General features: G+C 45.7%; 1 long non-coding RNA gene across 1 annotated transcript; it reads left to right on the plus strand.

The window, feature by feature from the left end:
• The first annotated feature begins 3,602 nt into the window (after positions 1-3,602).
• Positions 3,603-16,086, plus strand: LOC130610154 (uncharacterized). Its single transcript, XR_008974971.1, has 3 exons — positions 3,603-5,090; positions 9,960-10,024; positions 15,903-16,086. It is a non-coding gene; the product is annotated as an uncharacterized LOC130610154 (long non-coding RNA).
• Positions 16,087-25,486: the final 9,400 nt, after the last annotated feature.

A 25,486-nucleotide genomic window follows, 5' to 3' on the forward strand; every position in this document is an offset into this window, starting at 1 on the left:
AGACAACAGCATCAACAAGGAGTTATGAATCATCCGATCTGGGAAGAAGTACTTCAGTTGCTTTTCATAATCATTTGCTCTCTCATCACTAACTACAGAAGAAACAAAATACCGTCAAGGTTTACTGCCACATACTTGTAAACAATCTGGTCTTGATGTTTGCCTGCTGTTGAAATAATAAGGTACATATCAGTATGCAGAAGGATGGGCCCAGCCCCTTTGCCCTGAGTTTTACAATGACTCTTCTCATCTTAATACGTGCTCATTGCTGGCTCTGTGCAGGTCTCGGCACGCAGCGCTTCATCACAACTTTGTTAACTCCACTTCAATCGGAGGAAGAAATCCTTTCCTTGTTGGCTTTGGAAAGATTTTGGGTTCTGTTTGAATGTATTTCATAATAAAACAAAAATATGAAGGGGGTGAGACAAAGCTGTTGCTGACACAGAGCTGAAAAGGCATGTGTTATCTCAGGATACCTAAAGGCACTTTGTTCAGAAAGACACAAAATGCAGATTTCTTAATCCTGGTTGTGTTCCAGATGGTGGCCCTGGTTAAGCAATTGAGTGTATTTTAACTCTGCAAACTGCTGAAAATGCAGGAAATAAAGAGCAAAACCAGCACAGGCCAGCAGTTGCCTTAATGCATGGGGTATGAAGTGGGAAAGGCCCACTTTGAATTACTGCTTGGGAACTAGAAGCAGAACGCTGCAGGGTGGCACGTGTTCTGTGGAAGTAGTCCGTGTTGTCCACTTGCTGCTGGTCAGCACAGGTGTGAAGCAGAGAAAGAGATGGTCAGATAACCATCACCTGGGCAGTTTTGGTTAAGCAGGTTTCTCTCTCCTTTTAATGCCTGATTTAGCAAAACAGCTTCTGAGGGGCAAGGCACCCCCAGAAAAGCTTGCCTCTGTATTAATGGATTTAGGGGTTTTGCCCTTTGACTACTCTAACTCTCTTCATGGAAGGAGAAATGTTGCTTGGAGAGTTAGTGATCATTTAGATAGTTTGGGTTAATACTTCTGATCCCCGATGAGCCTTGTGCAGGCAGGGAAATGATGGATCCCTCCCTCTATGCTTCCCTATACCCTAATAGATGATGTGACGGACCTAAGGGTGGGTTTTAAAAATGTCTATAAATGATAATGCCAGGAAAAGGGAATCTGAGACATGGTCTGAAGTTTAACTGCTGATGCCTTTAAATACCTTATAGCAAGGTATTTAAAAGATTTTGAGTCCACTGTGTTCCCCATGAACCACCACCACTGCCAGATCATCCTCTTCTTGTCAAAGCACTAACTGTTAGAAGGTATTTGCTCTCAGACCATGATCCTGACTTGGCTCTTCTCTCCCTGATGTATCTCAGGAACCTTTACTCTTCCCTGGTGCCACCACACAGTGTCTATAGGAGGCCAGAACCTGCACCTTGCTCTGCATCACCCTGCTTGAACTCCATACCCTCACTGCAGTTGGGCCTGCCCAGTCTTGCTGCTGCCAGCCTACTTACCTTGCCTTTGTCCCAGTCCTCTCCTCCCCAATCTCTGAGCTTCTCCTGTCATGCATACACCTACTCAGGCACACTGGCTGCAACACTCTGTTTTATAGTTGGGACGTTGAGACTTGGGTTTCTTCAGGGCTTTCCCAAAGGGGGGAAATTGGAGGTGTGGGACTTCCCAGTGACATGGGAGAAGCAGGAAGAAGTGTCTGGACCTTCTCCAGAAGGCAGAAGCCCTCTGCACCCTGGCTGTCAGGGAAGGGCAACTCGTGTGGCTGTGTTTCAGTGGCTGCTGCATGTTCTTTTGAGCCCACCAGCCTGCTCATGGACAGGAAGAAAACCAAAGGAAACCTTTGAATTGCTCTGCTTGCCCCTGCAGGCTGTGATTTCTCACAATGGTCCAGCTCACTTCTATCTGCAAGCAGCCCCTTGTCTTCTGGTACTAAAGGACCAGGGAGTGTTTTGCTCTAGCTGGATAAAAATCAAGCATTTGAGGGCATCCGTGGTATAATTCAAGCTATGGCTCCTGTCATATTTTTCACAGAGTAGCTCCATTAATTACTTATTGTCTCTGACTTAACAACCTGTGAGTTGTTCATGAGCAGATTTCGTTTTTCTGAACTTTGTTTTTTGGGATTTTTGGGGGGATTTCTTACATTTTTATTAATTATTTTACCAAATCTCTCCTTGATGTGTGTGAAAAAGAGATTGCAAACATTTAGCAATCAACATTTGAGTTGTTCCTATCAAATATATAGAGCTACACCAGACTTAAATTCCACCCAATCCTGACCTAAAACACTTAAATTTGAGTCTTTATTCAGGCTGTTCGTGTGCCTTCAAATGTCAAGTGAACCTTAAAATCAACTGATGATTGAAAATGGTGGCATTAAGTTGTTTGGGAGCCCAGGTCAGTGCTCCTGTTCATTCCCAGAGTCAAATACACTCATATCTTTGTCGAATGTACCTGGGCAGCAGTGTGATTTGGGGAAAAGGAGGAAGATTCTCCCCTTTAGCATAATGGCAACCTGAAAGGGTACAAGCCCAGAGCTCCCACTTCCTTGAAGAGTATCTTAACTATACACTGGGAACGCCAGTTTTCAAGCATTTGCTTTGGCAGGATGCTGGGTTTTGGTTTTGTAGTATTCTGCAATATATAGGGCGAACTTTCTGTGGATGTTCCTGACAAACAGATCCGTGTGCAAGAATATCCTTAGCAAGTAAAAACATCTTTTGTTGTGGAGACTGAGTGTTAAAGATGTGGTCAGAAATGCCAGTGTTTAAGTGAGGCAGTTTCAAACAGCTCTGTAGTCGTTCTCTGTAGTCAGGTCAAGCAATGAGTATAATAAACTATATAATAAGTAGTATAATAAACTGTTGGTCCATGTTTGTAGTTGAATACCTGCTGCTGGGTTTACTTGGAAAAACAGAGGTCTTTCCTATGTGTTTTTATATTTGTCTATTCCCTATGGAGGCATTCTTTCACTGTATTTTGTCATAATCTCAGATTAGGTTTGTGACCAGGAATTAGCATGAATGCTTTCACTGGTCACACATTCAAAGATCAAGGAGGACACCTGATTTGCATGCATGGTAGGTGTTTTATGTGCTTAGACTGGCTTATGGAGATGTGCTTGACTTAGAAAACTTCCTTTAGAGAAGGACAGTCACCACTGGGTACTCAGTTTTGTGGAGAGGGAGGTGAAGCACGTCTCACAACTGCATTTCTTATTCCTCCCAGGACTGGAAAGGGGTCATTCTCTACCCAACTGCAATGTGATTGTAAAAGCACTGTGTGCTCTGTTTGCCTCCCTGCTCTTGTAAGGGTCCTCCCTGGTTGCTCTCCAGTTCTTTCTACTCTTTGTGCAGCTCCTGACATAATGGGATGTGGGTCTGTAGTCAATACTCCAGGTCAGTATGATACTATGTAAGTACCAAAGATGGATCTTCTCATCATCCTGCATCAGGAATAGCTTGTTACTGCACTGGCACACTGTGTGTGTTGAGAGAGTTGGATCTGGGAAATAATTCTGTTGGGTATTAAATGAAATTGTACAAGAGTTTTATAGCGAAGTCTATAAAGTATAACAGAGGGGGTGGAAAGCTGTATCCTGAGCTGACCACTATATTCTCAGTATTTTTGTATGTTCTAGATAGAATTCTATATGGTTCGAAGTGTAATTCTTTTGGTTCAGTTTCTCAAGCTTCATTTCTCCCTGTACTTTCTCAGCAAAGTAATTGCCTCGAACCTCTTCTAACACACATAGAAAACATGATTTTATAGGCACTGTCCATTGCTAGCTAAAAGCCAGGGTATGAAGGAGTGGTGCTTAGTGGGATTTTTGAAAGGTAACTGACACCAAATTGCCATGGAAATGGATATGATTTAGACAATTGAATAATATCTTCCAGTATCTATCTCCCTTTGCAGTGAGCTCAATGCTTCTTAAAAACCTGGCCCATCACCTCTGTGCAGTGCCATCATACTTTTCCATAAGGGTATTTCCCTTCCTGGCACAAAGGAGGTTGCTGGCCTCATCAGAAGAGCAATGCAGTAAGAGGGAGCTGACTGCAACATCTGCACTGGATTGTGTTATTTCCAAGCTTCTAGTTTGGAGACATCGGTGGGATGAAAGGCATTGAAACCTCTCCCTAGCACCTACTCCCTGATTGCAGTGATAAGGTTTCTGGTTGCAAGGGAAGCAAGATGGTTTGTTGAGGGGAAATTGCAGAGGTTAATGCCTCCCACTCCCCTGTTCTCTGCAAGTTTGGGATTCTATGACTTCATACAATAGGAAGATGATCCCATTCCGTCCAAGATAAGCCATCATGGTGGGCAGCACATGGGAGTAGGAGGTGAAGGTGAAGGTGCAGTTTTGGCTGGTGACCTTTGGCAAGTCTCTCTAGGAGACCTCCCACTGCAGCAGGCAAAGGCTGGAAAGAACCCATCAGACCCTTGCCTGTGTTTCCACTCCTGCTGGAATGCGAATTCCTTTTGCACTGACCCAGGACAAACACACCTGTGTTCTCTTCTTGCCTTAGCATTCTATTTTGCACCAGTGAATAATAGCAAAACAGAAGAGTAAGCTTTGTGGTTCAGGAAGCTGACAGTTATTAAAAGTAAATTTCACAAGGAGGCAAGAGGGAGGAAGGGGAATTCTGATGAATCCCTGATATGTATGGAATGTTGTTTTTATATGGGAATAAAGCAGACTTCAGAGTTTCTTCAATTACATTTTAGGAGTTTTATTATTTGAAAATAATTGCCTGTAGTTGCTTTATTTCTCCTGAGCCAGGGCAGTTCTGATTGACGTGACTGGAACAAACAGGGTTGTGTAAGTCTGCAGAGGTTTCCTGGTACGCTGGCCAGCTACAGGCTTTGTACTGATGCTTATCGTAACCGTGCAGTTCTCACCTGACATCTGTGTCACAGTCACACACCGTGTGTCTGCAGTGATGCTAACATAAGTCATTCCCACAGAGTGTTCTCCAGCACGGCCCTGGAAGGATGCCTGCAGCCACCGGCAGCTTCTTCTAGCCCACAGATGCAACAACAAGAGAAAGATCACCTCTGAGTTAGCAAGAAGCACCAGAAAGGCCAGGTCAGCCTCAGGTCTACTACAAATGGTTCAATTTGGGTGGAATTTCTTTTATATCATTTTAGAATTTCATCCTACAATCTTGTCATTTTGATATGGAAGCAGTGTGGGAAAATGGGGGTGAATGAAAAGAACAGCTCCATAGGTTTTTCCTATCTTTTTTTAACATTACCTGGCATTGTACTTATAACTTCTTCTATTCACTGCTTTTGGCTGACTCTGGGGACTCATATCAGAAGAATCCTTTGGAGGACAAAATGCAATATTCTACTGGAGACAAGTTTGATACTTGAAATATTTGTTTGTGTATGGAAAAAAGCCTTCCTCTAAACCAGGTTTATAGAAACACATGATAAAACTGACATCATGAATGTTGGCAGTAAGAACAAAAAGGGTATCTGTGCGTAAGATGTCCTGTGACTGTGGTAGCAATAATCCTTTGCAAACAACTGAGAGCTGCAGATCTTCTAAGGAGGAGAATTTGTGGTGATAGAAATCTCCTGACATTGACCCTGCAGTTGTCCCCTTGAAGGTAATGTAAAAGCCCTTTGGGACACCAACTTGCATTTACAAGACAGACCTAGAAGGCTGGTTTTCAGCCTCTCTTATTTCTGCCTGAAATGATGTTTAATGCAGGTCACAGAGCAACGGAGAGGGGAGGGCCTATACAGTTATGCAGGATGGCCTCTGTCATACAAACTCCGAGCAAATCGCTGTTCTGGCCTGATGGAGGCATCCAGCCACCATGTATGTTGGTACCAAGAAACTTTGCAGGGTGTAATGACAGCAGATCTGTCTCAAGAATGTCTGGGCTTTTGGACAGTAGCTGTAGATTTGGGGTAAACTCAAAAGCAGCAAAGACCACTCTTTGCTGTATACTTACAAGGGGTGCTTTGGTCCTGCTGGTGTGTTTCACAATGCCAGATTAGGTCTGATAAGCACTCTAGAAAAATAGCACTTTGGAGTCCTTGTTCCATTTCTTATGAGTGAAACTCAAGCTCTTGGTCCAGATTCTCAAAAGTATTTGGGCATGTTGGATCTTATGCATCCTTGTGATCAGGTAACGGCTGCAGCTGCGTTGGAGACTCCAGCTCAAGGGCTTCCTGTTACTTGTGAGAAAGATTTGCACTTTTAGGAATTTGACCCATAATTTATGGAAACAAAGGACCCTTTCAAGGAGAAGCTTCTCATTCTAAGGAATTAGACATGTTCTAATGGCACGGGGCCAGCTGTGTCACCCTTCCCTGAGGTGAAGGGCTGCTCTTGCTGTGCTGAGAGCAGCACTGAGCTCTGCTCTGCATGACACTGGTGATGAAGGCTCCTTCTACATCTGACCTGCAGCAACCTCGAGGCAAGGTCAGACACTGGCACTAGAGTAGCTCCGTTGAAGGAGATACCTGCCTGAGGTAACCACTGATGGTTTTGTTCCTCATTCCTGCTTATTTAGAAAGCAGGCAAACCATGGTAAGCTTTAAAACAATTCCAAGCAGTTCACATTCACAAACAAGCTGTGGGAACTCTGATTTAAATCCAGGTGGAGATTTTTTTCATAGTATTTCATAGGTTGTTTACACCAGGAAACTAACAACCATACTGACAACAACAGCCACCAGAGCATTTGAATGGTGGTTTGTGACTTCCTCCAGTGCCTGGATTCATTCCCTCTCCCTCCTGTTTATATCTGAGAAGAAGAACTCTAAAACAGCAAGTGAAAGCTGTGTCTTTACTTTTAGAGTCTTGGGGCTTTTTATTTCATCTTTCTCTGTAAGCTTGATATAAGTGTGTCACTGACCCTCAGTGAAGAACAAATAAGCAGTAATAGCTTGTGTGGTGCTGAAACTATATAACTGATATTAGTGTGAGCTTCCAGTGCTCATGAGATACTCTGCAATGGGAGCCCTGATGTATATGATCCAATAGATGGTATTTCATGTTGTCTGATAGTACAAAATCCTTAAGCCCAGACATTACTTTGAAGGGGCTGTAGCTCAGTTAGAATTCTTGCGGGAAGTACAGGCAATGATAGGACTGGTTAATGACTTCATGATCTGGACTCCTGCTGTGTAAGGAACGTCTCACTTCTTCCCTCAGTTCCCTTGGGATGTCCTGTGGTGTAATGGTCCCTTTCTTCTGAGAGCAACATTCAGATATTTTCTATTTTAGAAGGTTCAAAGCCTCACACTACTTCTATGAAAAACGCAGAACTGCTTGTACACAGTAGAAATAATGTAGTCTGATTTTGTCCTTTACTTGGGTCCCCATTTACGTGGGTCCTATAACTGGATTTACAGCATCTAAGGTGGGTTGAGTAGCTCCTGCATCCTGTTGGGTGTCTGTCCGTCACCCACACCTATGGAGACACACTTCCATGAAGAATGTAGTAGGAACCTCAAATGCTTGAGACAGACACTTCTCTAAACTCAACTGGAAGATTCAGAAGTTATAACGGTGTGAGAGCAATGTGAAAGAGTGTGTGTAGCTGCGCCTTGGGAGAGCTGGTAAGCCAGCTGACAGCTTATGGGTCAGGATGTAAGTGGCTGTGGTGGGTGTCTCCTACAGATAACCTCATTGGGAAGAAGCAGCAGACAACTGGAAGAAGCCTCTTGTTTGCAGGTGCTGGTTCTTGAACCACCCTGGTATCTGCTGGAGGGACACCACAGCAGGGCACAAACAATCAAGGCTGTGTGCATTGATCAACCCACTTCTGACACAGGTGGTGGAGGAGCCAGTAGAGGGAAGAACTCTGCTCTACCTGACCCTTAGCAACAGGGGAGAACTGGGCAGCATTGTGAAGGCCAGGGGTAGCCTTGGTTGCTGCAATGATGAGATGAGGATGGAGCAGGGAAACTGGTGGCAAAGGACAAGGAAAAGGTCAAAGTAATCAGTGTCTTCTTTCCCTTGTTCTTTACTGGTAGGATTTGCCTGCAGGAATCCAGGTTCCTGAAACCAATGGGAAAGTCTGAAGCAAGGAATACCTGCTAGAAAATATGTATTTGCCATGTCTTCAACATGGGCAAGGAGAATGTGAGGACCTACAGGCTGGTCAGCCTCACCATGATCCATAGGAAAGTGATGGAGCAAATAGTCCCAAGTAGTTGAGAGTAGTCAGCATGAGCTTACAAAAGTCTAATCAACCCAATAGCTTCCTGCAATGAGATGACTGGCTCAGTGGATGAAGGGAGAGCATTGGATGTTGTTTATCTTGACTTTAATGAGGCTCTTGACATTGTCTCCCACAACATCCTCAAGAGAAAATGTTGAAGTACAGGCTAGATAAATGGACAGTGAGGTGGACTGAAAACTGGCTGAAGTGCTGGGCCCAGAGGGTTGTGATCAGCAGATCAAAGTCCAGCTGGAGGCGAGACACTATCAAGGGTGCTGATACTAGGGCTAGAACTGTTTAATCTTCTCATTAGTGACCTGAATATTGAGGGTAAATGCACCCTCAGCATGTTTGCAGGTGATATAAACCTGGGAGCAGTGACACATAAGGCAGCAATGTGCCCTGGTGGCAAAGGTGGCCAACAACCTCCTGGGCTGCTTTAGGCAAAGCACTGCTAGCAGGTCAAGGGGGGTGATGCTTCCACTCTGCTCAACCCTGCTGAGATGGCCCTGGGGTGCTGGGTCCTGTGCTGGGCTTCCCACTACAATGGATACATGGACATGCTGGAGTGAGTCCAGCAAAAGGCTGCACAGGGTCATACAAGAGGCTGAGAGCTGGGACTATTCAGCCTGGAGAAGAGAAGGCTGCAGGGGACCTTATCAATGTGTGTGAATACATGAATGGAGGGGAGGGGGAGCAGAAGGAAGATGGGGCAGACATTTCTCAGTGGTGGTGCCCAGTGACACTGCCAGATAGGCAATGGACATAAATAGAAATATAGGGAATTCTGTGGGAACATAAGAAGTAACTTGTTTACTGCTCAGAGGTCAAACACTGGAGCAGGTTGCACAGAGAGGTTGTGGAGTCTCCATCCTTGGAGGTATTGAAAACCTGACTAGATGCAGCCTTGAGCAAGCTGTTCTCATTGCCCCTGCTTTGACCAAGGCTTGGACCAGATGGTCCCCAAAGATGCCCTCCAAGCTCAGCTGGCCTGTGATTCTGTGGAGTGGGCACATCTATACATACATACACGTGTGATCACACAGTTTGACTGCATGAACACTTCAGAAAATGAGGTCTACAGAGATAGCTGAAATTCTGTGATGCTTGTTTCAAGGAGAGTTAAAAAGTTTAGAGTTCATGTGCAAAGCATTTTTAAATCAATCTCAGTTTGGGTTTGGGTCTTCTGTGCAGTACAGGCCACAGCCCTTTCAGCATATAATATCTCAAAGTTTATTCAATGTATTTTGCTGCACATCATTCAGAACTGGTAGAAAATGCACATTGAATGCACTACCTTGTATGTCAGATAAGCCAGTCGGACTAGATTTTGGTTGCTTGTCCCTCACCAAGTTGTGGTGTTCTAGCTCTGTGGGACCTTAGACCACCCATTCTTCCTGGCCTGTGTTAATTCAATATAGGGAACCATACTTCCATACACTCAGAACTGGCAGAGAAATATTGGGAAGAACATTCCTGCTCAATGTTTATCCAGTGCTATAAGTAAGTAAACCCCATCAACTTGCAGTTTTTGTTCCTTGCCCTGGTGACTGGGTACCAGCATCTTGCATGCTTCCATTGTTTCTTCTCTGTGACAGTGTTTAAGCCCTTTTGAACAGGAGCTCAGGGAAGGGGATGGGTGGACAGACTGTCTACTTAAAGAGGTAAGTCACATTGTGCAAAGAATAATGCAACATAAATCATGCAGTCCAGCTAGTCTGTTACTTTGAATGTCTTTAAATCTACGCATCCTGTATTTTATTTTTCAGCCATCTGCAAAGATGGTGCAGAACAGAAGCAGAACAGGATCAAAGGCTGTGTATTATTTCACTGTGTAAGTCTGCAATGGAGACACAAAGGGAAGTGATTTCTCCTCTTCAGTCTATCATGTCATTTTATGTCAAGGATAGTAAATGAAGGCTCTTCCTTGTTGCTGAGCAAAAAGATTTAACAGGAAACCTTTGAGCTGAGGACAAGGCAGAGCTGGCATTGGGATTGCCCATTCTGGGACGTGCTCTTGCACTGTCAATATCCAGGAGGAGCTTGGATCTTGAATCCAGTCTTGTTTTGGGCCAGTTAATGCAGCTGGGTCAGATAAGCTTGGACAGTCAGGGAAACATGGATGTTATAATTGTCTTCTTGAGGCTTTCCAGTGACTCCCTCGGTTTGCATTATCTGTATTATGCTGGCTGGGGTCTGAGTCAGGGAAACATTTGACCCTGAGCTTTGTTCACTCCTACTCGGACATTTCAGAGCTTTGCACTTAAGCATTTTCCTGGAGCGTGGTGGTTTTCTGAGGTAATGTCTGGAGCCATCCCACTGCAGTTAATGGAGAAAGATCCTGTTGACTCTTGGAGGCTTGGATTCCACTTTCTCTCGAGTAATGTTGACAATGCTGAGAAAAAATCCGGGATTCTCTCACAGGCACCACTCACAGTATGTAGTCCTTGAAGGGGACAGGGTGACCACCTCACCCATCTTCACTTGCACTCTCCTGGAGATGCACAGATTGATACGGTTTGAATGTTTCAGGGGACCAATAGTGAAGAATCAGTGACAGTTCAGACAGTTGTGGAGGAGGTAGAAGGTTCTTTATCTCTGCTCTCCAGCCTTGGGCAGCATGGTCTAATGTTAGGTGTGAGGGCTGTGGCAGGGGGTTGGAACTGGATGATCTTAAGGTCCTTTCCAACCCAAACCATTCTATGATTGCATATGAAGCATATGCATATATGCATATATGAAGCATATATTGCTTCTCAAACCAAGAAACCACAGCCAGGACCAGCTGTGGTAACAGTGGATGTACAGTGACCTACTTTTAACACAGCTTATGTAGCCTGTCGTGCTGCTTTATGCTTGAATGGCAGAATTTGCAACAAAAGGTCAATTTATGGCAGCCTTTTATTGCAAGGTTCTTTTGCTCTAGTCCTAAGTTATAATGACAAAATGCTGTGCTGAGTACAATGGGAACTGCAAAAATCAGCCCCACTTTTTATGTAAAGCTTTAAACTTTATCTATTTTAAACAGCTTTGGTGCTAAGCTAATTTTTTTTTTGTTTGGTTGCTTATGAAAAGAGCTTTATTACTTGCATGGAGAGAAATACAGGAACATTTGTGAGTATGAACAGAAAGGCTCAGCAATGGGGGCTTTAAGTAAAGCCATACAAAACACTTCTGAAGCTCAGCAAACCTGCATGGAGAGAGGAGAGTCTAAACCACAGCAGCCCAGAAAAGGGAAAACTGCATAGGGAGAAACAAATGGGAGCTTCCCCCTGCTAAGGGAAGGCACAAAGTAAATCTGCTGTGACCCAACCACACAGGGTCACAAACTAGCCGAGATAAATGCAGGAAGAAGGACACTGTGACAATAGTTAGCCCAGAGGGCTGAGACACATGGCTGAGTCCCTACATGTCAGCTGTGCTGCAATAGCTGACTGATTCATGCACTTTGCCTAGGGCAGCCATGAGGTAAAACACATTATGTTAAGCCTCAGTGGAAGAGGGTTAGATGAATGTGCTTCCCTTGCAGAGGGGTGAGAGCACATACGTGATCAGTTACCACAGCGCAGATAACGTGTGAGCATCCTCCAGCTCTCTGAGCACCCACTGGGCTCCCTTTCTGAAAAGACCTGACCCCTTTCTAACAAGCCTGTTGCAAATAGGAGCTGTGGAGTGTGTTAGCATAAACCCTTTTTGCTGCCAGCTCAGGGTAAGCATATGATGAAGCAGAAGGTCCCAATGCCTTGTGGTGCCTCCTTAGGCTTTAGTAACTCCCTTGCGTATCTAAATGTTCAGCAGGGCCCTGCCATTGACAAATGTTGCACATGGGGAGATGCTTTAAGCCTGTACAGAGCCTTGTTGAGCTGAAAGGGTGGCTTGTCATAAAACCTGGGTGATGGCAGCCTGTGTCAAGCTATCCTAGTAGGGTGCCAAGGACTGTGCCCCCAGTACAGGCAGGGCCTTGTTTTCCTCTCCACTCAGCTTTCTTCCAGATAGCACAAGCAGCCTTGCCAAGGTTGCTGTACAGCTTCTACTGCTGCCAATAATCTGGGTAATCTCTTATCTCGCCTTATTTCACATGTTTATAGCCATGACAGCCAAACCCTAGACAATGTGTAATGGGTGAGTTATGTTAGAGGTTGTCGAGCCAATAACGATGTGGAGGAAGGGCATTGCTAGCTGTGTACTAGAGCTCAGAGCACCAGGGGTGGAAATCTGTAATGGCAAATGATTTGAGAAATGTTCTGTCCCAGCTTCAGTCTACTCATTCACTGCACTGCCTGCTCTTTGGGACTGATGGAGGGTTTTGCCTAGAGGCAGTTGAATGTTACTGGTTATGAGACACTCAGCTACAACGTCAAGTGAAAGGCTTGTTAGTCATCTTCACTTCTATCCCGTGTATCATCACAGCTAATAAACATCCTGCAGCTGGCTTCCAGGGCGCTGGGAAGTTGGACACTCTTCACTCTCTATCTCTGTGTGCTCCCAGTGCTATGTCTGGGTTCGCACTGGCTGGGACTCTGGCCAAAGTGAATCTCCAACAGCAGTTGGAAAAGATAGAAAGAAATTGTATCTTTCTTAGCTGGATTGACTTGTGAGTTCTGGCAGGGCTAAGGAGCTCTTCAGACAGAATTGAAGCTGATATGCATATTCAGATACTCCACACAGAGCATCATCTCTCACATGCAAACATGTACAGTCCCTTTCTCAGTCTTAATCACTGGGTACATCTAAAGATAAAGGTGATTAAAAACATTCATCAGTCGGGACCTGACATCACTGTTTGCATCAAGGAAGTAGGTCTGCACTTCTGTAACATCATGGGATCTCACCACAAGCATCACAGTAGAACTGGCAGCATGGGTTGTCTTCTTTTATAACACATAGGGGGGCAAAGCTTCTTTTAAAGACCTGATCTTAACTTGGGCTGCACATCTCATGAGTCCTTTCCTGAGAAGCGCTCAGTACATTTGTGAATCAGATGGTTGAAACAATGATGAACTGTGAAGACAAGTGCCTCAATGTATGAGCTTTCTCAGAGGAAGTCCTAACCACATCCTGAGTTAGGATGCCATGTTTGCTATCATCTTATCAAACAGCACTTGCTGTTACCAGCCTGTATCGGTGGCAGCAAGGCATGAGTGTTGAAGTAGAGAGAGATAATGGAAAGGGAAAATTCTCTCAGCAGTCAGCTGGGAAGACATGTGATGCCCTCCCCCCCACCTTGGGTGTCCTCTCCAGTGTAGCAGGGTCTCCCTGTTATAATGCTCCATATTAACTGCACAGTTTTCATTAGGAATTGTTTGGAGGGAATTTCTGCTTTATTCCTGCTCTCAGCACCATTGGGAGCACAATTTCATAGAATCATAGAAGAGTCAGGGTTGGAAAGGACCTTAAGATCATCCAGTTCCAACCCCCCTGCCATGGGCAGGGACACCTCACACTAAACCATGTCATTCAAGGCTCCGTGCAGCCTGGCCTTGAACACCACCAGGGATGGAGCATTCATAACCTCCCTGGGCAACCCATTCCAGTGCCTCACCACCCTAACAGGAAAGAACTTCTTCCTTATATCCAATCTAAACTTCCTCTGTTTAAGTTTGAACTCGTTACCCCTTGTCCTGTCACTACAGTCCCTAATGAAGAGTCCCTCCCCAGCATCCCTATAGGCCCCCTTCAGATACTGGAAGGCTGCTAGGAGGTCTCCACGCAGCCTTCTCTTGTCCAGACTGAACAGCTCCAACTTTCTCAGCCTGTCTTCATCCGCGAGGTGTTTTGATCGTAACAGCATGAGAACAACAGTATGAGGACAACTGGGGAGAACAACTGCCCAGAAGCTCTGAAAACTCTCCTGTGGCAGCTCAGGAGGAAGGGTACAAAGCTGCAAGTGAAAGGCAGGCTGCAGAATGTCAGCTGGAAGGTCCTTAGCATTATTACATGGGTTAAGGTACCTAGGGCATTGCAATGACGAGGAGAGCTGGCATCCCAGAAAGGGGCCCACAGCGTTGATGGTGCTGAGCAGGACACTGCTAAGGCAGTCTGAGATGTGAAGAGGAAGTCAGTCTTGAAAATGACACCTTTCTCTTGGACTTTGGTATTTACCTGAAAGCCCAAATTAGGTGTCAGCTTGTACCTGGTACATCTGGCTGTCTGGCTGCAGAATGCTGATGAGCCACAATTCATCTTATAGTCCTCCATACAGCCAAGCCAGGACCTGGCTGGCATGGACCATGACTTCCAACCTGTGCACCCATGTCTTCTTCCTGTGGAATCCAGAGACTGGAAGACAGTGAAAGGTTACTGCATGCCTTGGTGTCCCCTGGGCACACTCAGGAAGTGGCAAGGGCAATCATCCAGAAGGGAATTTGCAGAGTACTTCCATACATAACCATAATCCTCCCTTATGGGTAGAGGTCACCAGCTAGCTTTTTTTCTTCCGGAACATAACTGGAACAGATAATTCCTTCTTTTCGCACAAAACCCCACTAGATTGTTCACTTCCCCAGAAATGGCAAGACCTGGGTTTCGCACCCTCAACCTAAGAGAATTCAAAGCCACAGCTTTCCTTTCCACATAAGCATCTTCAGCAGCAGTCCTTTGCATCTGCGAGAGAAGGCAAGCAGAAAAGGTCCTGCCTCTGTGGCATGTTGTTTGGGCTCTTCTGGGGTGGGGAATGAGCAGTAATGGTTGGTCCTTGCACCAGGGACTTCTGTGGTCCTGCTTCATGGTATGAAATGTACAAATAGCACTAGGAGTGAGGAGCAGAGCTCTGAGCTTGCTTCCTCTGGGGGGAGTGCCAGCAGCTACTTACTATAGTCACTTACTGTCCTATAGGGTTCAGCTTAAACAGAAAGGGTAGGGAAGAGTGCACCTTGTCATCAGCCTGTAGTTTGGGTGCTCCCGAGGTTGGCTGCTGTGGACTTTCTGTTCCAGTCTTCTCTCTTGAAATGTAAACTTCTCTTGACAAAGCTCAGATTCTTGTGATGCATCAATACATCAACCACAGTAACACCGACAAGCACCTTGCTATTATCTTGCTGCTGTCATTAATCACTTCCTTACAGTTGGTCATGATATGTTAATGATAAACCTTAGCCTGATTTCTGAGGAGAACAGAAAATTGGCTTCATTGTCCTAGCTCTGCTCTCATTAAAGCCTCATGTCATTCTCATTAGAATGTGATTTTCATGACTTAATCCATTATTTACTGTCGGGGAAATCTGAAATGCACAGAGTGTATTTACAGCGAGATCTTGGATGCTAGCCTTTGAACCAGGGGTTTTTACAAGGAATTGCTTTACAAATCTGTCTCGTGGCTACTTTTAAAAATAATACAACTTAAAGTAGACATTTAAGAGATGAGTAAGAAGCCTTGGCCTTGCAAATGCAGACATTAGATCACAGCAACCCTCTGCCTCCTGGAGACAACTTCCCTCTCCCTTCCAAGCCATCAGATAATGTGTACTGAGTAAATTGAGCTTAGGTTAGAGAGCGCTTCACACACGCTGCTAATTGGTGAACTCCTCACTCAGTGTTTGAAGGGATCTGACACCAGGTAATGTTTCAGCCTTGCTCCACACAGGACTTCTTGATCCAGTGGAGCTCTTTCTTCTATTATTATTTCATTTTAAATAGCAATATTAATTAATAAATGTTCTCCCCAGAAGTGTAATGTCTGTGAACCCAAGGTGTGTTTTTTCTGTTTCATTCAGAACGTGGCACCTTGGTGAGGGCTGTTTCCCCATCTCCACTGACGGGTTCAGCAGTGACTCAGAGTGAGACATGCTGAACAGTCAGCGCCGCTCCCTGCAGTGTCTGGCCATTCAGAGGACTCCCTCCCTCACCACCCGTACGTCTTTGTGGTTTGGGAGGGCTGACAAGATTGCCATCAAAGTGGGAAATTAGGGAAAACCCAACTGTATTATTTCAACATCGGCTCTTGGTTTAAAATACCAAAGCACAGAGAAAGCAAAACCACAAAGATACGGGAACTGCGATGCAACTGTTGTCAAGGTAAATGCAAACAACACGGGGTTTGTAAGCTGAGGCTACAGTTAGAAACACCTCATTTTTTCCTTCCGGTCTATCAGGACCTATAGTCATGAGGATGCTGGAGGGAAAATGGCACAAAAGATCCCTTCCTTGTGTGTATTCAGTGGATGGCCCACAAAGAGCTACCTCTCTTGCACTCAGGAGGACGTGGGTCTATTGTGCCCAAGAGAGATGAGAGATGTAGGAAGAATGTTAACCTCCCCAGGAAGTGGGTCCTCAGGGTATAGATGAGCAGGCTTGAAGGCTTTCAACAGTGTTAATGAATGTGCTTCTTCATAGCCATTACATGCTGGTTTACTCCTTGGCATCTATGATTAAATCTGTGGATGTTTGATATGCTCAGCACTGAAACAGGAAGAGTCAAACAGTCTCATTTCTCCAAAGCAAAAAAAGAAGTCCATTGTCTTCAAGACACCATGTATTTTCAAGTGTCTCCACACTTGAGTATTGACCTGGAAGCCTCTTTGGTTGGGTGCTTAGTGCCCTGAAATTCACAGCTGTAAATGGCACTATGAAGCACCAAAGCTGTTGAGTACTTTGGAAGGAGCAGATGCCTGCAGTTGAAACATGCCGTTTGAAGCAGCCCTTTGAAATACAGTGGAAAAGCAGTCAGCTGTTGTCCTTAAATAAAGGGAATAGGAGAGAACAGACTAAATCATATCTAGTCTTTGCCTTCAGATCCAGTCATTCATGAAGCCTTCTTTTTACTCAAAGCACAGCACGCCTCAAGATTTTACCATCTGCTCTTTCCTCTGAGGACAAGTCTGTTTCATTTTACCTCCCTTGCAAAAAGAAACATCACAGCGAGGAAAGCGCTTTGCTGCACTGGTTTGCAGTACACCTTGAGGCAAAAGGACCCCCAAGTCCATGTCCTTGACCACATTTGCCAGGGAATTGGCATCTCTGTATTTATAGCCTGGAAAAGATACCCACGCCAAGTGATGTGTGAGCTGGAGCAGCAGTGCTGAAAAGCACTCTCTCTGTGCTGAAGGGTCATCTTTCTGGAGGGAATCTGTACCACAGGCTTTTTAGTGTGGGAACATTAATAACTGTACGTTGTTCTATCTCCAGTCACTGCCTGGAGAGCACGTTCATGTTTTAGCTTTCTGGAGATGAGTGTTGTAAGCCTCTGTTTCCCAGCCAGCTCCAGCATGGGCATTGCTATTCCACCCATTCTCTGCCCTTGCAGCAGAAGATGCTCTTTGTGGGCTCTGTTAACCTGTTCCCCTGCTGAAGTAAAGCCTCTGTGATCGCAGGCCCATGTGTCTTACCAATCCACAGCACTCGCTATCCACTGAGGTTGTTACTCCAGAGAAAGCCATGTTACTCCGAGCAGCCATGAGAGGTGATACTTGTATTGGGTATCCTAGAGCTGCTGTCTCTCTGGAGGAAGAGGGGATGACTTCTCTCCATCTGTGGAAATCCTACACATGGGACAACAGCAGGAACAGTCCCAGGTTATGTGCTGAGTGCCTGGCTGTCCCCATATGGCCCACGGCTCTGCCAAAGGTTTTGAAGAGAGTGTACCTCACAGTCTCATTTGGGACAGGATCCACAGCATGGTGTAGACTGGCAGGGTTATAATCACATCCATTTGGCTGAGGATGCCAGGAAATGGAGCATGGCAGCTAAGAGAAAATCAAACACTGATGCAGAGACAATCTTTCATCACCTCATTTCTCACCCAAATTACAACAGCAAATGATTTCTGCTCATGCCATAGCAGTACTGAGAGCCAGGAGCTCTCCAACACCAGAACACAAACCACCTGCATGGAGGGGGATGAAAATACAAGCTGAAGCAGGGGTAGATGAGGAAAACCAGGATGGCATAGTCATGGTCAGACATAGCTCAGGATACAGAGGTGGGTCTCGAGCTGCTGCTCACACAGGACACAGCAGTCAGCAAAGTCAGGAACAACAGGATGGCACTAAATTTTCAATCTGAGTTTTAATCTCAGCTGAGTCATTGAGGTAGAGACCAGGAGACTTCACTTCATGTTTCAAGTGAACTAGAGAGAGATGCCTGAGATATTTGTACAGGAATGGGATGCCCAAGGAAGCTGTGAATGCTCCATCCCTGACAGTGTTCAAGGCCAAGCTGGACAGAGCCTTGGGTGACATGGTTTAGTGTGAGGTGTCCCTCCCCATGGCAGGGGGGTTGGAACTTGATGATCTTAAGGTCCTTCCCAACCCTAACTATTCTGTGATTCTACGATTCTATGATTCTATTCTATGACCATACAAAATGCCCTGTAGAGGGCAAGATTTACCCCACTGCCAGCAGGACGAGGAAATCTAGCAGTAAAAGGGTGTTAAAACGCTTCGCACAGGCTTCTGTGAAGGTGAACTGGTATCGGGTGCAGCAAAAGACAATCAAATGTTAGCCCAAATGGATCTTGGGTTTTGTTTTGTTGGGCCCAATCTGTAACTGCTTTGGTAAAAAGAAGAAAGGGGAAGGACAAAAAAGGAAATAGCATTTGATTTTCTGATTAAAACTGGGTGTTTTGGGTAGAAATTCTCTCTGTACAGCAGTGACTCACGAGCTGCAAGTCAAGGAAGAAATGATGAAATAATCACCAGGGAAAGGAAACAAAACCCCAAACAACAAAAAGAGCCCCAGAAGTGCTTCAGCTCTACAGGGCTGGGGGAATGAGTGTGTATCCTGCGATGCACGAGGCTGCACGCAAGTGGTTTCCCTCCTACGTTTCCATCTCGGTAAAATGAGAGGTTGGGATGTGAGTTCAGCTTCTGATTCTGCAAAGCTTCCTGTGAGGCATGGGGCGAACTCTCAAACCTCCCTGGGTCTCACCTGTAAAACAGCAATAACGTTCTTTGTCTGTTTAAATTAATGCTCCTGCCTATGAGTTTCTACCAAGCCTAGGGTAACAGGGCCCTAATGTATCATCAGATTCTCTAGCTGCCACTGTGCTATGAATAATAATGCTTATTAATCATAATAAACATGTCAGCGCTGTCAGAGAGTGTGCACGGAGTGAGTAGAGCAGTGTCTGACAATTACATCCTGCCATGGAAAGCTTCAGGTGGAAAATGAGCCTCATTCTGCTCATAATCTAAAACCCAGGGGTGGCCAAAGTCTTCCTGCAGGCAATACTGAAGGGAAGGAGGAAAGGTGAATCTTGTTCTAAAGCATAATGCAGCAATGTCCCATGTGCTGTGTCCCTCTCTAATGTACCAAGATAGCTCCTGACATTTACTGACTGCAGTAGTGAGGGATCCAGGTAGTGTGTGTCCAGTCCAACATATAGAATCACAGAATCACAGAACAGTTAGGGTTGGAAAGGACCTTAAGATCATCAAGTTCCAACCCCCCTGCCATGGGCAAGGACACCTCACACTAAACCATGTCATCCAAGGCTCTGCCCAACCTGGCCTTGAACACCGCCAGGGATGGAGCATTCACAACTTCCTTGAGCAACCCATTCCAGTGCCTCACCACCCTCACAGTAAAGAACTTCTTCCTTATATCCAATCTAAACTTCCCCTGTTTAAGTTTTAACCCATTACCTCTTGTCCTATCACTACAGTCCCTAATGAAGAGTCCCTCCCCAGCATCCCTATAGGCCCCCTTCAGATACTGGAAGGCTGCTATGAGGTCTCCACGCAGCCTTCTCTTCTCCAGGCTGAACAGCCCCAACTTTCTCAGCCTATCTTCATACAACAACAGTAATAAACCCTAACTCATATACTGAAATTACCTAAATTTATTCATTAAGTCTTCTGCCTCAGTTGTTCTCCTCTTTTTCCTCCTTCATCCCATTCACCACTTTGGTTAAGAGGTGATGAAGGGCAGAATTTAGGCCATTTGTTTCAACAATCTCAATTACTGGTCCCTCCATTGTCTGCCAGCAAGGGATGGAACAGGTACTGTTTATGAATCGCCCTACTGAGAGAAAGGTGGGATGGCAGCTCACCTAGGAGCACCTCAGACTTGGAATGCTCAAGAAGGCGATCTTACATAAAACACAGCTTGAAGTAGGCCAGGTTACCCCAGGTTGCACCTTGTTTGCCAGAGCAGGGTCTAAAAAGGAGATAATTCCGAAACCAGCTGTGGTAGGATTCACCCTTGCCTATATAAAATAGCTGCTGCTGCATGCAGCAGGGAGGTCACTTCAGAGTTTGCACTATTTATACTTAAAAGGACAAATAGATCCTTTGAAGCTACTGGAGTTACTTGAAACTTCAGTTGGTGTAAAGGAGGTCAGGACCTGCTTCTGGGGCTTTCGGCTGAAGCTCATTGCTTGATCCATACAGGAGATACTTGCTGCAGAGTTAGTCATCCCTGTGTCCTGAAGGGACCTCACAGCACTTCCTATTTAATCAGAATTACCTGCTGGGAGGAATCGTCTGGTGAACTGCAGGGCTGGGCTTTGGGGACAAATAAGAAGGGAATTCTGTATATTGAGAAAGGAGCTAATCAGCCCCAAATCTGTAACAAATAAATGGTTTGCTGTGCAATCAGGAAACAGTTTCCCTCCTTGCCTGATTGCCCATAGGTAATTACAGGTGCCTGATTTATCCTCCTCTGAAGCACATCTGATCCTTTGCTGTGGGAGCCAGACTGGAGCTGGGCCTTTGGCCACTACCAACACCAACCTCTAACTTCCTCTGACAACATCTCCTGCAGCCCAAGCCAGGAATCATTGGCCTGAACTGAGGAAAGTGCATTATTAGTGTCCATTTTTGTATTAAATTCATTATTATCATAGACTCATAGAACAGGGTTGGAAAGGACCTTAAGATCATCAAGTTCCAACCCCCCTGCCATGAGCAGGGACACCTCACACCAAACCATGTCATCCAAGGCTCTGCCCAACCTGGCCTTGAACACTGCCAGGGATGGAGCATTCACGACTTCCTTGGGCAACCCATTCCAGTGCCTCACCACCCTCACAGTAAAGAACTTCTTCCTTATATCCAATCTAAACTTCCCCTGTTTAAGTTTTAACCCGTTACCCCTTGTCCTATCACTACAGTCCCTAATGAAGGGTCCATCCCCAGCATCATTATCAAGTTGATGTTATTTTAAATGCTGAAAGGAGCTGGGCACTCAAACCCCACTGAATGTCTCAGGATCTGAAGCCCCAGTTCTCTTCTTTCGCAGATCCAAGCTTCAGAGGTGTCCTGGTGTGTGAACTCAGTGAGCACAGCACGTGTGAGCAGCTGTATGATTTTCTCATGGTGGCACTGCCAATCCCTTTGTGTGTCCCAATCACTCCCTGTTTGGTTTGAAACCAAACAAACAGTATTGCAGAGTGTGTCTGCCCAAAGCAGTTCTGTGACCTGTTCACACTGTGTGCATCACCCGTGCCAGGAAAACATGTTTATCTCCATTAAAAACCATTTGTGCATCCTACCTGCATAAGTCTCCTGCACTCAACCTGTGGCCCAGCTCCTCCCTTATGTCACAGGACCGGGATGACGCATTCACTGCTGTGTTCCCACTGCTGCTGCCGGACAGCAATAGCCACAATGGGAAAAAAAAGAATCAGTTACTTAATGCTTGCCCTTGCAGTGAGCGGTCCTTGGAATTCCCAGCCGTGGCCACTGCATGCCAGGCTCTCGGAACACCTTGCTAACCTCCCAGCACGAGCACTTCTGCAAGGCAGGAAATACTGCTTAGTTCAGGCAGCAGAACAGTGAGGCAGAAAAACCTTGCCCTAAGCCACCATTTCAGATCCGTGGTGGAGACTGGGACAGATGACAGGAGATTCCCAGTCCCTTTTCAGACACAAGGCAAATCCTATTTTGACTTCAGGAGCTCACTAAGACCAACTGACTGTAGCATCCAATCCATCTTTACAGTCTTTGTGGCACTATGGTTTGCCAAGGATCCCAGAGCAAACAATAGCTTTCACTTTAACCATTTTTCAGCTGTGGATATTAAAGACATAGCTGAATTAAAACAACCCCACATGGCGCAACTGCCATTTGTTCACCTTCTTCACTGTCTTTGGGATACAGGAGCTGGACCACCGAGTCCTCCGTGTCAGTACCTCATCTAATGCGTTGTTTAAAGAGCTGCTGTAATGTCAATATGAAGGGTGAAACACGTCAGCCTACATTTTATCTAGGCTGAGAGCACAAATGCTTACCCTGCACTGCCTTTGGAAGAATTGGCCATACCCAGGAATAGAGCCATGGTGCCAGCAAAACCACGTCTGACCCTGAGATGTCACCCCTGACATGCAGGTTCAGAGATGCTGTCTCCCAAATGCAAACGTCAGAGTGATGGCACTCATTCAAAAACCAGCTCCTGCCTTTGCTAAACCTATGAAATACTCGTGCATGTGTTTAGAAGCAGACCAGGTCCTTTACAAGGCACTTTAAAACTCGGGTAAGGAGAAAGCACTTTAGGAAGAGAGGAAGAGAGCTGAGAGCGGCAGAAACCATCCCCCTGGTGTGCCAAAGGTTATATGTTATATGGTGTCACCATGAGATGAGCTCTCTTCCTAAAACGGCCTTATTTGGGGATTAGCACTGAAACAATGTCATCTACTCCTGAGCCCTTCCAGCCTCACTCAGCTGCTGTTTGGCTCCTGGTGCCTACACAATAAGGTGCATCGTTACAGACCACATTGCCAGGGACAAGTAACACCCAACATCACTATAAGCAGCCTTTCAGCAACATGGGCCCTCTTCCTCTCAGTTCCTCACCACCATATAACACCACCAGACACCCTGACATCCTTCTGAAAGCTGCAGAGGGAGGGTCTGTTCCTTTCCAGATCTCAGCTTCCACCTGAATGATTAACAACCATGAAACACCAGGTTAGCTCCCCTCCTCTTGGAAGCATCACCCCACTTGGCCAGCAGAATGGAAGGACCTAACAAGATTGATTTTGTATAATCTGTATGACAATATGGAGCATTTCCTTCTATTTTGCTGCTGGATGAGGTTGCTTCTGGAATGCTTCTGTACCATTTGGCTCTGCTTAAATAGCAAGAGAACTCCCAATAGCAGGAGTCAAAGCATCTTCCACCTGACCATGCTCTTGTGAATGGAAAATCCTGTGTCTTCATAAATCACAGGAGCACAAAGACCATATGTGGTGTGCAGAGCTCCGACATATCTACATGGGAGTGGGTCAGTGCTAACCAAGAAATCTAAAAGCAGAATTATCTGTGTTACACGTTTTACTTTGTCGCTGAATGTAAGTGGAGAGGGGAAGAGCCACAAATAAAAGAGAATGTCAAGAATAATGAAAAAAAAAAAGATTATGTTCCAGGCTCAGAGAAATTATTTTGACACCAGCTTTCACATTTTTTTATTATCACTCCTTTGGGCAAAGTCATTCAGAAAAACAAACAGAAAATCATCCCGCAGACTAAGATACAGAACCTGCCTCTCTTCACAGACTGGATGTGACAGTAAAAACAAGACCCCAGGATCCAAGCATGGCAGGAAGTGAAGAGGCTGCATTAAAATATTGCTGTTTTAGTAAGTGGGGAGAGGGGTGAACCCTGTGTTATTAAGAGGCAATTGCCTCATCTCACTTTTTGCTTGTGCTAGTGCAGGCAGATTGAACCACCACTCTGTTATTACAGAGGGAAGAAAATGTAAAGGACATAAAGGCCCCACCACCTGTTAAATGTGATAAAAATGTGCTCCAGGGGCTGCAGTGCTTGCTTGGGACTGGGAAGAGCTGTTTCCATATCCTGTTCAGACCTTCCTCATGACCTTTAGTGAGATATTTAGGACCTGATCCTCCAGGATCTTCAAACCTCAGAAGGCCTGGGGCATAGGATGTGTCCACCTTGCAGAAATACCAGCCTGGGATTATCTTGCTGTAAATAAGTAAGGTAAGTGCTGACCTTAAACAAGAGATTTCTGTCATACCACTGCGAGACTGCTGCCCCTTTTTACCTGTGATGAAGACACACACATAATGTCACTGCAGCTCTGCCAAGGGGACGTGCACTGAAAACTGGGAGAAAATGAGGGGGTTCACGGAATCTCAACAACCAGCAGGGAAAAAAATCCTTCATGTTTAGAAATAAGATATGGCTAAACCACAGAGTAAGTGGGCAATTTTTTGGCACGAACAGTACCAGAGACCAGACACTGGGACATTTTCCCCCTCCACCCTGCTCTCATGAGAACCTACCCAGAGTACGGCATTGAGCTCTGGGGCCCCCAGCGCAAGATGGACATGGGCCTGCTCGAGGAAGTCTAGAGGAGGGCAGTGAAGATGATTCAAGGGATGGAGCACCTCTCCTGTGAAAACAGGCTGAGAAAGTTGGGGTTGTTCAGCCTGGAGAAGAAAAGGTTCCAGGGACATCCTATAACAGCCTTCCAGTACCTAAAAAGGGCCTACAAGAAATCTGGGGAAGGACTTGTTACAAGGGCATGTAGGGATAGGACAAGAGGGAATGGCTTTAAACTGAAAGAGGAGAGATTTAGATTAGACATTAGGAAGAAATCCTTCCCTGTAAGGATGATGAAACACTGAAACACATTGCCCAGAGAAGCTGTGGCTGCCCCATCCCTGGCAGTGTTCAAGGCCAGGTTGGATGGGGCTTGGAGCAACCTGCTCTAGTGGAAGGTGTCCCTGCCCATAGCAATGTGTTGGAATTGGATGAGCTTTAAGGTCCCTTCCAACCCAAACCAGTCTGGGATTCTGTGATAACATCAACACTGTGAAGCTGTTGGAGTGGTATGATTATAGCCTGGGGTAAGCAGTGCTCTCCTCAACAAAGGTTCAGGATTTAGCCTGGACCTGTGACTACTAACAGTGAGAAGTCTGGAAACTTGTTTTGGAAGCTAAAACTAGCAACATGGCCAGCCTATGCCAGCTGGCCTCAGGACCAAAGGGTGGGCACTGGCACCAACTCACCAGTACAGGTGTAGCCAGGAGGGCCGCCAACAGGCTTGAGAGTCACCAGTGACTTGGCACCATGACTGCAATTCATCAGCAGCTTGGCCCCATCCTGGGCCATAATTTTTTATGCCCTAAAGAGCAGCTGGCACCTCCACAGAGCCAGCAGGTCTCTGCTCAGTGTAAAGGAGGTGTAGCTGGGCCAAAGGATGAGCTGGAATAAAAGTGGTGATGCACACGCTGTGGACAAGGACATGTAAACACAGCACAGTGAACACAACAAGGAAGAATCTTAGTGAACCTTTGTGCCAAGCCCATCATGGTTTCAAAGTGATTGTGCCCTGCACAAATAGACTGAAGGACTACAAGGATAAGAGGGTTTTTAACCCAGCCCGTTACAGGAGC

The sequence above is a fragment of the Pezoporus wallicus genome, unplaced genomic scaffold (genome assembly GCF_028554395.1).
Source record: "Pezoporus wallicus isolate ANWC-B61680 ecotype Strahan unplaced genomic scaffold, APGP_CSIRO_Pwel_v1 contig_7545, whole genome shotgun sequence".
NCBI lineage: Eukaryota > Metazoa > Chordata > Aves > Psittaciformes > Psittacidae > Pezoporus > Pezoporus wallicus.